Consider the following 12,705-nt stretch of genomic DNA (forward strand, 5'->3'; position numbering starts at 1 on the left):
TGACCATCGTGGCCCCTCCTGACAATGCATCTAGAGAAAACCTAGGCATGCATGACTCCCCACTCTGCTGCTGATCGCCTGGCACCATTGCAAGGGCCACAGGCTGTTCCCAAACAGGTCCCCCATCAGATGGCTGGAGAGGCAGGACTTCAGGTTGGCTCCTCAGGTGCCTTAGAAAATCTGATCAAACATAACTTTTGCATCTATGTTTGCTTTGGGTTTTTCTTGTCCGTCAGTTCAGACAAAATTCTGCTTGCCCCAGCAATACGAGGGAGGAGAATGCATTCCTCCACTCAGCCGGATTTGCAGGGAGCCTGGCCGTCATCACTACTTTTGGCCTTCTCACTGGATCTCAGGAAGTCGTTATATGTTATACAAGTAATTAACTGTGCTACAAATGCCGGGTGATCCCTAATTCCTTGCTGCCTTTGCTTACTGAGTTGGGTGTTGACAGTACTTGGAGCAAGAGACCCACACATAGAACGTAAAACTAAACCAAAAGCTCTGGTTAGGGTTCAGATTTTAGGAAATTATAGACTGCAGTCCAAAACTTTCTGCTTTGAGCTGCTCTGTAGTCTGTGTGTTTCACAGCACTGGGGAATTAGAGTTCTTTTACCATAATTCTTTCATACATGCAGAAGTGGGAAATTCACCTTTCAGTCCTTCTGAAAGCACCCTCTGTGCTCCACACACCAATTAGTGCTTCTGAGGACTGCTATAATGCTGGAAAACTGCCAGTCAGACTCAGAGAAGGGTATCATCTGTAAAACAATCTCAAAGTGACCAAAGCTTGCTGAAGTAGATATGTACCTGTCTTCCCAGTCAAATGCCCTTCTCAGTTTGTGTGTTATGGTCTCCATCAAAACTAATACAATTTTTCAGTGGCATCCAAAAATTTTTCAATGACACTGTGAAAAGCAAAAATTTATCATGTTTATTTTACACCATTTAAACCATCTCGCTCACAAGCTAAGTAAATTGTGTGCAGAGCTGAATGGGTGCCAAAAGAAGTGAGTTCAAAAAGCAAAGGGACAAGTTCAGAGGGGACTGACTTGGTGGTGCCCACAGCTGGTCTCACTATGTTGGCGACTCCTGCAAACTGGCAACGTTCACCAAAGTAATGATCATCTAATCTTCTGCGCTCTGGTCTAAATATTCTCTCCTGGTCATTACTAGGCATAGGGACCAGGTTAGGTAGACCTTTTGCTTGCTGCCTCCAGGGGTATCCCTGTGTGCAGTAAAGTAAATCCTGCCGGAGGCTGTCAGAGTCAAATGAGTTCATGACTTCTTAAAAGAAAAAACATCAAAGAAAAATCTGGAATTAGGGCTTACTTTCCACAAAGGTAGTGAGGGGAAATGTTCTTCAAACTATCATCTGAATTCCCTCCAGTAAAAATGGAAGTATTTTAATTTTTTTAATTTATTTTATTTATATTTTTTTTTATTTTACCTGCAAGTCATAGCCAAGAGGCCTCTGGGTACTTAAAAAAATATTTAAAATTTTAATAATGTATTAATAAACTGAGTAGAGGAGATACAAATTTCTTCAGTAACTCATACATTCCTTCTATTGACTTAAGTAAAAAGGGACTACATTTTAGAGAATACTTTCAAGAAAAATGTTATTTCATTCTCTTTTCCAAAAGGGAATATGTGGGTTATTGGGCATTTTTGTTCCTTTATCATTCATTTTATTCAGATAGTGCTGCTAGTTTAATACAATATAAATACAGTGTATTTTTATTTAAAAATAAACCTGTTTACGTGACATTTAAAATCTTGACATCTTTTATGTGACAATTAAGCCATCTATTTCTGTAATTTAAATTAACCACAAATAGCTTTCAGGCAGTGCAAGCTGTTACTGAAGTTTTAAGAAAGCAAAACAACAGCCTTCGGGGAAGTCACTTGCTGAGCACCTGGAACAAGAATTTGCTGAAGTGATAAACCAGTGCTTGACAGCTGCAACTTGTTCTGCAGGTGCAGAAAGCACTTCTTCCTCTCAGTTCCTCCAGCTTAGTTCAGTTCAGTAGTTACTTCACTCAATGCTAAGAAACCACTTGAGAAATAAAAAAAAAAAAAAGTAAACCAATTTTCTCTCTCTAGTCAAGGAATAAAAACTACATACAAGATATTTTCACCCACGAGTTCGAGTTTGAAACTGAAAGACAAGATGGCCTGAAATAATCTGTCCAATCCATCCCTAAAGATACACTTTCTATCATTTAATACATTAGGTAGGTTTTAAAAAATGGATTATTTTTACATACTTATTCTTGAATTATCTATCATATTCCCTTAATAACAGGCAACTTATCATGGCATTCTAAATGAATTTTTGTATTCTGACTCTGTGTATGTGCCATTTGATAAAATAACCAGAAAAATGTCCATAATAAAAATGGCTTTATTTCATAGTGTTATCTCTTACAGATAACATTAAAATTTGAATATACATGTGGTAAAGTATGCTATGGCTTTAATGTACATGTATTAAATACCCTCTAAATTGTTAAACCGCCCCCAATTTTAGTGTAAAATACATTATTAGATGCATATCAATGTATTTTAATTGTTATGAAACAATGACTTAAACTTTCCATTTGGAAAATGTGTAAATTATACAAAGTAAATCAAGACCTGAAAAAGATTATCTAAACTGAAGGGGTTTACTTGCTGATTTAAATCACAATTGAGACCAGTACTTTAACTCATTCTGTCTTACATACATACATTAATATTGGTAAATCTTCAGCTTATAAAAGACACCGAATTTCCAACAAATAAAAAAGACAAAATTTATAAAAAAACCTTACCAAGATGAGCTCAAATTTGTTGTGTCTTTCTTTCTACCGCTGGCTATGAAAGAAATCCTTGAAGGAATGAATTTATGTTAATAGTGGAAAATATATGAAGAATAATAATTATGCAGTTGATTCTATATTAAAGATTTAAAAACGAAAATGCAGAAAAAAGGAAAATAATGTTTTCAAATGTATTTGGGGAATGTGGAGATGCTGGCCTAAGGGACAAAAAGCTCTACATAGACTTTGCTTCTGCTGCATGATATTGAGATTCCTCAGATCACAGAGGAAGAAGAAAAGGTGAGGATTTAAAAAACTATTTCCCCACCGCAAAACTTTATTATCTAGAAATGTGTGCATGAGAATTTAAAGCTGCTACATCTTTTCCTTTCACTGTTTCATAAATCACTTGCTTCTGATCTCACAAATACTTCTTGCTTCCTTACAACTTGCAGCACTTTTTTTTTAACTGCAGCTGCAAAAGCTATAACTCCAAAGTCATTGAGGCACTGCCCTTTGAGGGGCGAGGGGGAGAAGGGAGGGGGATCCATTTGCTTTGAAGCCCTGTGCTCCAGAGGATGTCATCCTGGTTTCCCGTTGGCCTATCTCTTAAGCCTGTTAAAGGGTACTAAAAGAACTGTCAAAACTTCCAGTGCAGTGCAGCAGCACTTACTCCAAATCCCATGAATGTAGCTGGTTTGGTGTGATAAAACAAGCTAGAAACAAAAATGCTCTTAGTTAAATTGAGCTGAGGTTGATGATGCTTCACATTGGCCCCTTTCCAGGACATAACCATACCACCCTTTCCTGCAAGCACTGGTGATTATAAAGATGACTCTTGAATCACCTAGTTTGATCTTCCCGTTCATCATTGCCCAGATCCTCCTACACTGACCCCAAAGATTTCAGTTCATTTGTGTCCTCAGGAGAGATCAGCAGGTGCCCCAGGTGGAGGAGAGAAGAAAGTCAGATGCTGCTGCTGCTGAGTCCCGAAATGACACCTTCCCTCACCTCAGACTTGAGCATCAAGTGTTGCAAGTATTACACAGCATTACTTTCATCCATCTCCTCATCTCTGCTATGATGTCACATACGCTTTATGGTCACCAGTTTGCAAGGTAGTCCCTATAGCACTCATGAATGCACCCATCAAGCAGACAGGAAAAACTCAGGGTTAGAAATGAAATGTCATCAGGAACAAGCAGTGCCTAGCAGTATGATAGGGAAATCCATCACAAGGGAAAAGATATCCACTGCATAGGTAAAAAGTGGGAAAATATTCTCTTTTCCAAACACAGTCCTCAGAATTGCCCATCAGGAATGTGGGAGAGAAAACACAAGGGCAACTACAAGCATCCATAAGGTAAAGAATGAAGTCCCCAAAGTCAGAAAGATATAGAGAAAACCAAAGACCAAAGGTAGCTGCAGCACAACCAATTTGGGATGTTTTTACTGGTCCCCTGGGATTTATTTGCACAAAGATCAACTTTCAGTCATATTTTGCCTCCTTTTTCTGCTCAAAACATATAGCTACAATGTCATGCAGAAATCAAATGCTTCGTGGCATACTTTTAAATGTAACATTCAACTCTGGTTTACAGAGTCAGGATTTAGTAGGTTTCCTTTGCTCCTCACACCTACCTATGGCACTTCCACATGAGATAACAGCAGACTGTGCTAACAAGAGCCTGATTTAAAGGTAAGGTGAAGATGCAGCACTGCCTATGTTACAGCAACCAGTGCAGCACGATGAGGAGTTCACAGCATTTTTGGAATTTAAAGCCTCAGTTTCTCATGGAATCAGCCTGAGGACTGGAGCAAAATGCTATGGGCTTTTGGATTAAACCCCAACTGCTGAAAACACCAGCATCCAGCCTCACTTAGGAGCGTTCAGCAGAGCAGCATGCAGGTCCTCTGGAAGGCATGGGATCTCCACCGCTCTCCTCTAGTATCACGTAGACTGGTTTCAGCCCCCATTAAAAAAACTAAATGCTATTATAGGTTCTCCATAGCATAGTGCCATGTTCCTCCTCCTGTTAAATGACATTTTAGGCAATAAACATGTGGTGCTCACTAGGCTAAAGCCAATCAGTAAACTTCCACCTAGATCAGCAGGCAGCAAGGTGTGCTTAGGGATGTGGCAGGCCACACCTCAGCACAGTGAGTTTGGGTCATAAAGTGAAATCAAATTAGCTAATTAAGGAGGTGCTTGGTTTCATTTCATGGAAATTTAGTAGGCACCTCAGCTTCCTGTAAAGCTGGAAATACGTTCATAAAAGTGACAGTGCTGATACCCCTACATTAGGTAGTGTACTGGCCATAAAACAAAGGAATCCATGCATCCTCCACCCTTTTTTAGGGGAAGCAGAAATATTTTAAAAGTGTAATTAGAGTTGTGGGGAGGGAAGAAGGGTGGTTTTACCACTGATGTCACTGACAGTGTAAGCCTTTTATGGTTGTGACTTAATAGTTGTCTCTCTGCTTCAAAATCAACAAAGAGCAGAGAAAAAAGGCTCACTTCCTCCTTGGGAAATGGTGCATGTTCAGGGAGGAAGCTGCCTTCCTGTTTTCTCCATAATTGCAGCTTTGCATGGTTTTAGCAAGTTCCACAATTTTAAGCCTCTTCCATATGGAACATGTTCCTCTAAACATCTGGCTCCTTTTTTATTGCATTGATAAAACAGATTTATTTTCTACAAACCATATAAAATATTACTTTCTCAGTGTACAGTCTACTGTACCTTTAAAAATAAAAAATATACAAAGAGATCAATAGTCTGTCATTTTTTTTCTTCTACTAGTAACAAAATCCTTTTCTAAAGAAGACTTAAGGAATAATTCTGAATCTGGAAAGGAAGAAAGTTTGGACATCTACATTTATTATCTCCATGTTTCTTGGTGCAGACCAATGATATAAACCCAAATCAGAAAAGAACTACAAATCCAGACAAAGTGCATTTCTTAGATCCAGGACAGATTTGAATGTGTATCTCTCACACTGGTTCTTAGCCTATATGCATCATCTTGTAACTATCACTGGGAGAGAAGGAAATGCTTTGATTAGTTTAGAAGTCATCTTTCTAATTTGCCTGAATGATATTAGAAAAGAATGGATTATGCCAAGAAATTCAGAGGGATGTACAGTAATGAAGAGAAGAACATTCTTTGATTATCTAATGGCAGTTAGGCTGCAATGTTAAATTTCAGTGGGTAAGGCACTCAAGCAATAAACCAGGAAAAAAGCCATTATAAATCAACAGATCATCTCAGCTTCCCCTTCCATTAGCTGTTATTTTTAGCTGTACTGCATGCATGGCTAAGCAATAATGCTGCAGAGTGCTCCTCCAAAAGTTTTAATCTTTTTCTCTCTTCACTATTTCACCTGCTGTTGCCTGAAACAACACAAGCGTTCACTGCATGCAACAAGCCTAAAAAATGAGCTATAAACAATATTGTGAAAGATCTGGCCAGCACTTGCTACAGGGATGTAGTCCAACAGTGGCTTCTTCGGAGAACTGGCAAAAAAAAAAAAAAAAAGGAGTAATTTTCTAGATGCTTTGACAAATCCTGAATTAAGCAAAGTCTGGCTTCATGCATAAAAAACGGTGATGCTTTATACCTCAGCTTGCAGCTTGATACCATTGATACCATTTCCAGACTTACACTGCCCATGAAGCCCATCTGCCCCTCTGGGAAGTGACCAACAAGGGGAAAAGGGACTAGGGTTGGGTCATTTATTTGGGAGAAGAACAGGGATAAGAAATAGTGATGAAAAGGAGGGTCAAGAAATGGGAAAAGGCTTCATAAGGCATGCAAGCTGTGTGAGCAATGCTGTCTGGAGTAGGCTGTGGTGCATCCCTGTGCTGACCACCATATGCTACATCAGGACAGTAAACCCAACCAACTGTCCTCACTATACCACACATGCCAGACCTGCTCCTCCAGTCAGCAGAACCAGGGCTGGGGTAGCCCTCACTAGCAGGATAATACCGGGATGAGATAGCATCCCAGTACTATCCTGTCAGTGCCCTTTCCAGATCCTTCTGCACTGGCATCCACCATCTCCTAACAGAAAGTTTGCTTCAAAATGTAAGGACAGAGAATACAGCTCTTCATTTAAATGAATGCTGCATCCTTGAATATGCAAGAGTTAAATCTGAATCTCATGAGTCTACAGTCAAAACCAAATCTGGGTCACCCAGGCTAGAGACTGACTGGAAGCTGAAGTGAAATCAATTGCTCTGTGTCCTTGCTCAGCCTGAGAGAGGAGTAGATGTAACCCTAAACCAGCCCAGGAAGGGCTAAATCTCATGAAAGAGGCAGAGGTCCCATCACTGTGATGGCACCAAGGGTCTGCCTTCCCATCAGGTGAGAGACTGTGCATTTTTAGGGCCTGACGGTGGCACAGCCACAGATCATCTGTGCTCCTCAGGTCTCACTGCCCTACTGAAGGGAGAAGACAGGGTAGAGACTTGGTTTTGCTCCTCCACCATCACATGCCAGAGAGGATCCCTGATGACAGATACAGACCTGCAGATGCTTATGTCCTGCCTAGAGGGGTCACAGTCTCCCTCCTGTATTGCCAACCAATAATTAACTCCCAATAACTCAATGTAAGGAGGTTTTCTTGCAAATATCTGCTATTTTTTTGGTGCCTAACAGTGCCTGTGTAATGCTGCAGGATAATGTGAAAAGTAATTCATTTGAAGTAAATAACATCCTTTTCTCCTTAAATGGCCTTTGCTACCTTCTCTACATAACTAGTTTCATTGCAAAATTAATACACATATTGCATGAAAGACTTATTAAAAACTATTAGATGCTCTCTTACTAAACACACTCCTTTTTAAAACTACCTCAAATTTACTTAATTTCAGAGTATGGACCAGGAAGCTGCTAGTCGAAAACTACCAGACATGGAGAGACCTCATTACAAAGTTTACACCTATATTTGTCATAATCACTTTAGATATCAATGCTACTTCTTCTAATGTCCACCACACCTTCTGATAAAGGTAAATGCATATACCCAGATAAAAACACTCTTACACCTTAATGGTTTGGAATCAACAATAGTTACAGCCTTGCTTCCAAGTGATATAAGTAAATGAGTACAACCACTCAAAAAACTGCTCTCTGAAATGTAATATCCAATAATTTCTTTTAATCTGGTCCCAAGCCACCAAAGAAAACTGAAACACAGTAAGTAGCATAGGACACATTGCCTTCACAGTATTATGAATCTTGTTGTTGAAGATTTGCAGGAACAAGCTATACAAGTATTTGATTCAGAAGCTGATGACTGTGCCTTGAGGTAAGATGTCAGAGGTTGGAGCCAGGCCTCCTCTTGAGGTCCTTTTTAACCCCATCTTTTATTATTCTAGGTGAACAGCTCTATTAGGTTGATAAAACCCACATGCCACGACTAAAACTAAGTATATGCTTAAGCGTTTTGCCAGAGTGATGCACAAGTGCAAAGCAGATCCAGTATCTCTCATGGCTTTAAGATATATACTCTGTTTTTGTAATTCTCATTCAAACTCTCCCTCAGCAGTAAGAGAGCACAAGCTCGAACAAGCATGGCTGTTGGGAGAGCAGTTTCCTTGTGCCTGCTATCCCCCACTGGAGAGGCAGTGGGCAGAGGGAGATTTACACCTGTTGTACAGGACACATAGCTTTCTCCCAAAGTGCATTGGAAACCTTCACTGTGATCAGAAAGAAATCACCCAGGTTAAAGAGGTTTGGGTTTAAGCTGTACAGTTTTAACCATCAGGTGCACTGGAGAGGTTGCATCCAAGTTCCTGACCCTTTCTCAAAGGCAGATGTACACGCTTCACTTAAATAACAAGAAATACAGATTTAACTCCTGAACTTCCCCTTCTCTATCTAGGGCATTTCCTGAAGTCATACAAATTGTTTCCTACCTGACATGAAGCTTATATCCCAAGGGAAGGCCCAAGTCCCTTCCTTCCTCTCTTTTATTCTCAAAGCCCAGCACTGCCTTGAGTCCCATGATGGTTTATGCATTTCAGGAGCAAAACTACATGTGTGATCCTGAGAAGAAACCTAAGAAGAAATGACTCAGCTTGGTGTTCCAGTATGCCAACTCCTTGCTAGCTACACATGACCTGGTGGATGAAAAGTGATCCTCATAAACACTAGTAGCATTGCCATAAAAACAAATAAAACTGACAAAAAACCCCAAACAAATTGAGAGCTGTATTTACTTTATAGTTACTTTAGGTGAGGCAGTTTCTAACAACCAGGGACAAGATAGGTGGCATTTCCAGTTCAATCCAGTTTGCACAGGAAGAATGTGGGTCAGTCTTTCAGGTTCTCCCTGCCTCATTTTACATTTGGGCAAACTGCTCATAGAGTGTCATGCTGATTAACTCATTAACATTAGAAGAGATCTTTGTATTCCTTGGATAAAATGATTGGGGAAGTGGGAGCATGGCATTATAATGTCTAGATAATGAAGTAAACAGTCCTCAGCTGGTGTCATTGGCAGGAATTAGCTGGTGTATGTAGAGCAACTGTTAGGTAAACTGGATCTCAGAACCCTGTAGTCAGATGCTATAGAGCACTGTATTTGAGATGCCTATTTTAATTCATGTTCAATGAAATGCAGTTAAGACACTTAGTTTAAAAGGCTGGATCCTGAGTCTTTGCTGCAAATGCAAAAGGAAAGCCAAACGTCTGTAAAATGAAGCCCTCCACTTTGCTAGAGCTTCCTGTTTCCATAGTACCAGCAACAGTGAGCTGGGTTTTAAAGCCAAGTGAAGCAGCTGCTCAAGACTCATATTTCTGAACACATAGGAGAGTTTGGATGGACAGTATGAGCAGAAACACAGCTGGTGAGACAACATCTATTTGGCCAAGTAACCAAAAGATTACTGCATGGAAGAGGTCCCTGAGACCTGTCACAGTCTCTCCCTGTCCTAGGACCAGCGTTGCCCATTCTGCAAAGCAGATCATGGAGGAAGAGAAAGGCCAGTGTACCCTCAGCAGAGATGGACAATATGGGCCCCACTGTGACACAGGGAGGAACAACTTTCAGCTTGGAGGAGACATGCTCCAAAGAACCCTTGAAAAGTCTACAGAAAGAGTACCAATGGTGAGGCTTGTGTAAGCTTTGTCATCTTGGCACTCTGCCTTTGCTGCTTCCCAGTTCCTTTTCCATAACTAAACAGCCATGCAGATTGTGCGAACATCTAGCACAGGACTGAACCTCCATCCTTGTTCTGGGACTACAGTCCTTCAGTCAGTGGGGAAAGAAGCACCTCCCAGTGTGGCAATTCAACCCATGTGAAGGCCAGGCCAGGCACTTTCTAAATGTGCTTTAAATTGTCTGTTACACTGACTGCAGAAATAGTCTAGACAAGCAGCTGAGACAAATGGCCCAAACTTCTAATCACAAATAAGTAAATACCTCTTTCCATGAAAGCTGAAGGGAAATCTGGTTTCACTGAAGTTCAGGGGGTTGCAGTGGACAGGGATTGCTTTCATCCCTATCTGGTGCTCCACACTTTGTTACTGTTCAAGTGCAGTGAGTTTGACTTTAATCAAGCAAGATATATTCTGTACTGTTGCAGGAAAAAATGACTGCGGTTTTACCCATTTCTTTCCCTAGCAGACCATGGATTTTTATTCAAAGTGCTAAATCCCTCCTCAAATTAGTGGCTTTGGTGGTGGAAAAAAAAAAAAAAGCTTTTTTTTAGACACTGCAGGATTTTATGAACGTAGGCAAATTAAAGCACCTTAAAAATAAAGGCTAAAGAGTCTAAGGGAAGTCTGGAGGGCAGTCGAAGTGCAGCATGCTGAAAAGTTGTGTTGCTTTTTTTTTCCCTCAATCATTTTACTAGTTAATCTTCCTGGGAACAGACTGATATTTACTCATCCCATGAGAGAGTGGAGTTGTCAAGAATCCAAATGATACTAAGGGATAAGATTTAAGGAACTCTCCTATTAGTCATCAAATGTGAGGAAGCAGCACAGTTCTTTGGTTATGGACTGTACATATTAGCTGAATTTCTCTAAACTAAGAGGGAAATATTATTAATTGTCTGTAGGGAAAGAAATTACAAACTCAGAGAATGATCCCCCATGGGAAAAGTCTGTGGCTATCATGGTTGTATGACAGCAAACAACATGACAATGTTCAATTAGAAAATAATGTATGGAAAGGTTCAACCATCACATTTTCCATATTAGCTTCCATGAAGACTTTCATGAATCCCAGATGGCTCCCAGCATTACTCCATATTGTGCCCTGCAGACTCAACAGCGCAGATCACCACCAGTCTGGACACCACCATGCTGCAATCTTGTCCAAGAGGAGAAAGTGCTGTAACTTTTTCCATCTCCCTACAAGCCATGCTCTGCTTTATTCTCATCTGGTTGCTGTGTATGTTAAACTGCTCTTAAAGTAAGGGTTTAGAAGGCACAAGATCTGAGTTAATTTTCTTGCTGTGTGCTAACTCACTATGCAAGTTGATGGACAACCAATATACTTGTGTCTCCACTAGGAAATGAAATACCACTGGAGTTGTCCTCTGTTGTTCACCATCACTAACACACCACATTACACTCTTCTAATTTCCAAAGTAGGGTCTGAATATGCACTCAAACTGGGGGATACCTACTCGGATATTGGGGATGGTGAGCTGTGCCAGTTAAAAGTTTGAGTTGGTTTGAGACAGAAATCAGCCATGGGCCATTCAAACAGGTAATCACATTTGTATAGGCAATCATGTCCCACTAGCTTGGGCCATGATTATGTCATCACTTTTTGTGGTGCTTGGTCTCTGGCTCTCTGCACTCCATCTATCAATGAAGGATCATAGCAGTTCTTTCCCTATGACATGGAGTTAAGATGTGATAATATGTCATCTCTCTGTAATACAAATAATCACAGGTAGGAAAGATCAATATAAGCATAATCTTATGAAATGCTGCATTCTTCCAATATGCCTCTGATTTAATCTATCTGATGAGTCAACAAAGGCTGCTATGCATCTTGCAGTTTCGACCCCAGGGGTGCAAAGCACAGAGAGTATGCAGCCCTTTGAAAACAGATCAGATATGAACGTGCCTTGACACAGTACTTCTCATCTCACTATCTCAGTGTATTTGATGCCTTTATCCAGGATGTATAGAGCCTTGTTCCACAAATGGTCCCAATGGCAGTCACTGACTGACATCTGGCAGTCACGAACTGACATCTCAGGGATTGGGCAGGCTCTAACATGCACAGCATCCTAAGATGGATGAACACAGACCTATTCATATATAGGAAAAGGCAGTGTTGGGTGAGTTGAAATGCTCTCAGGACTCTACTGATTGCAGTGCCTCAGTTTCCATTGAGTAAAGAAGGAGTTTAGATACTACAACAATGTGTTTACCATCTACTGCATGGGTCAGTTGAGCCATGGTAATTCACCTTGCACTTGCTGGAAGGCTGCAGCAAGGTAATTTGTCCTAGTTCAGCCTGTAATTACCTGGAGTTGAAATTAGTCTTTTACACTGGCTCCAGGCTAAGAAGTTTGTATGCAAATGTAGAACTCCACAGATCAGCTATGGTGTTGTGGCTTCAATCATGGTAATTTGGATCTAAATCTGACCATAGCATCTTTTGAACTAGATTCAAGTAGAAACTGTTAGGGATAAAGTTTTTGCCTAAGTGCTGTGAAATATAAAAGGGACTTGCAATTACATCTTTCTTACTCACCAAGATTTATCCTGCTTATTACCACTTCATTGCCTTCCACAGAGTAATTATTAATTCACCATAGCATATGTCAGAGAAAAATCAGGAGCGCTGTCTTACCCTGATAGTTATCAATTACTAAATCATTGGTATTAAACTCAGAAAGATAAGAGGCAGAGAAAATAACCCCTC

At 40.4% G+C, this 12,705-nt stretch overlaps 1 long non-coding RNA gene across 1 annotated transcript; it reads right to left on the reverse strand.

Annotated features, from left to right (window-relative positions):
• Window positions 1-1,940: 1,940 nt before the first annotated feature.
• LOC120324036 lies at window positions 1,941-3,714 on the reverse strand. The gene is made up of 3 exons (XR_005565035.1): window positions 3,652-3,714; window positions 2,817-2,873; window positions 1,941-2,059 (listed from the first exon to the last, which is right to left on the reverse strand). It is a non-coding gene; the product is annotated as an uncharacterized LOC120324036 (long non-coding RNA).
• Between the last annotated feature and the right edge of the window lie 8,991 nt (window positions 3,715-12,705).

Source organism: Pipra filicauda, unplaced genomic scaffold (genome assembly GCF_003945595.2).
Source record: "Pipra filicauda isolate LSUMZ 115617 unplaced genomic scaffold, ASM394559v2 scaffold117_size3949168_pilon, whole genome shotgun sequence".
Taxonomy (NCBI): domain Eukaryota; kingdom Metazoa; phylum Chordata; class Aves; order Passeriformes; family Pipridae; genus Pipra; species Pipra filicauda.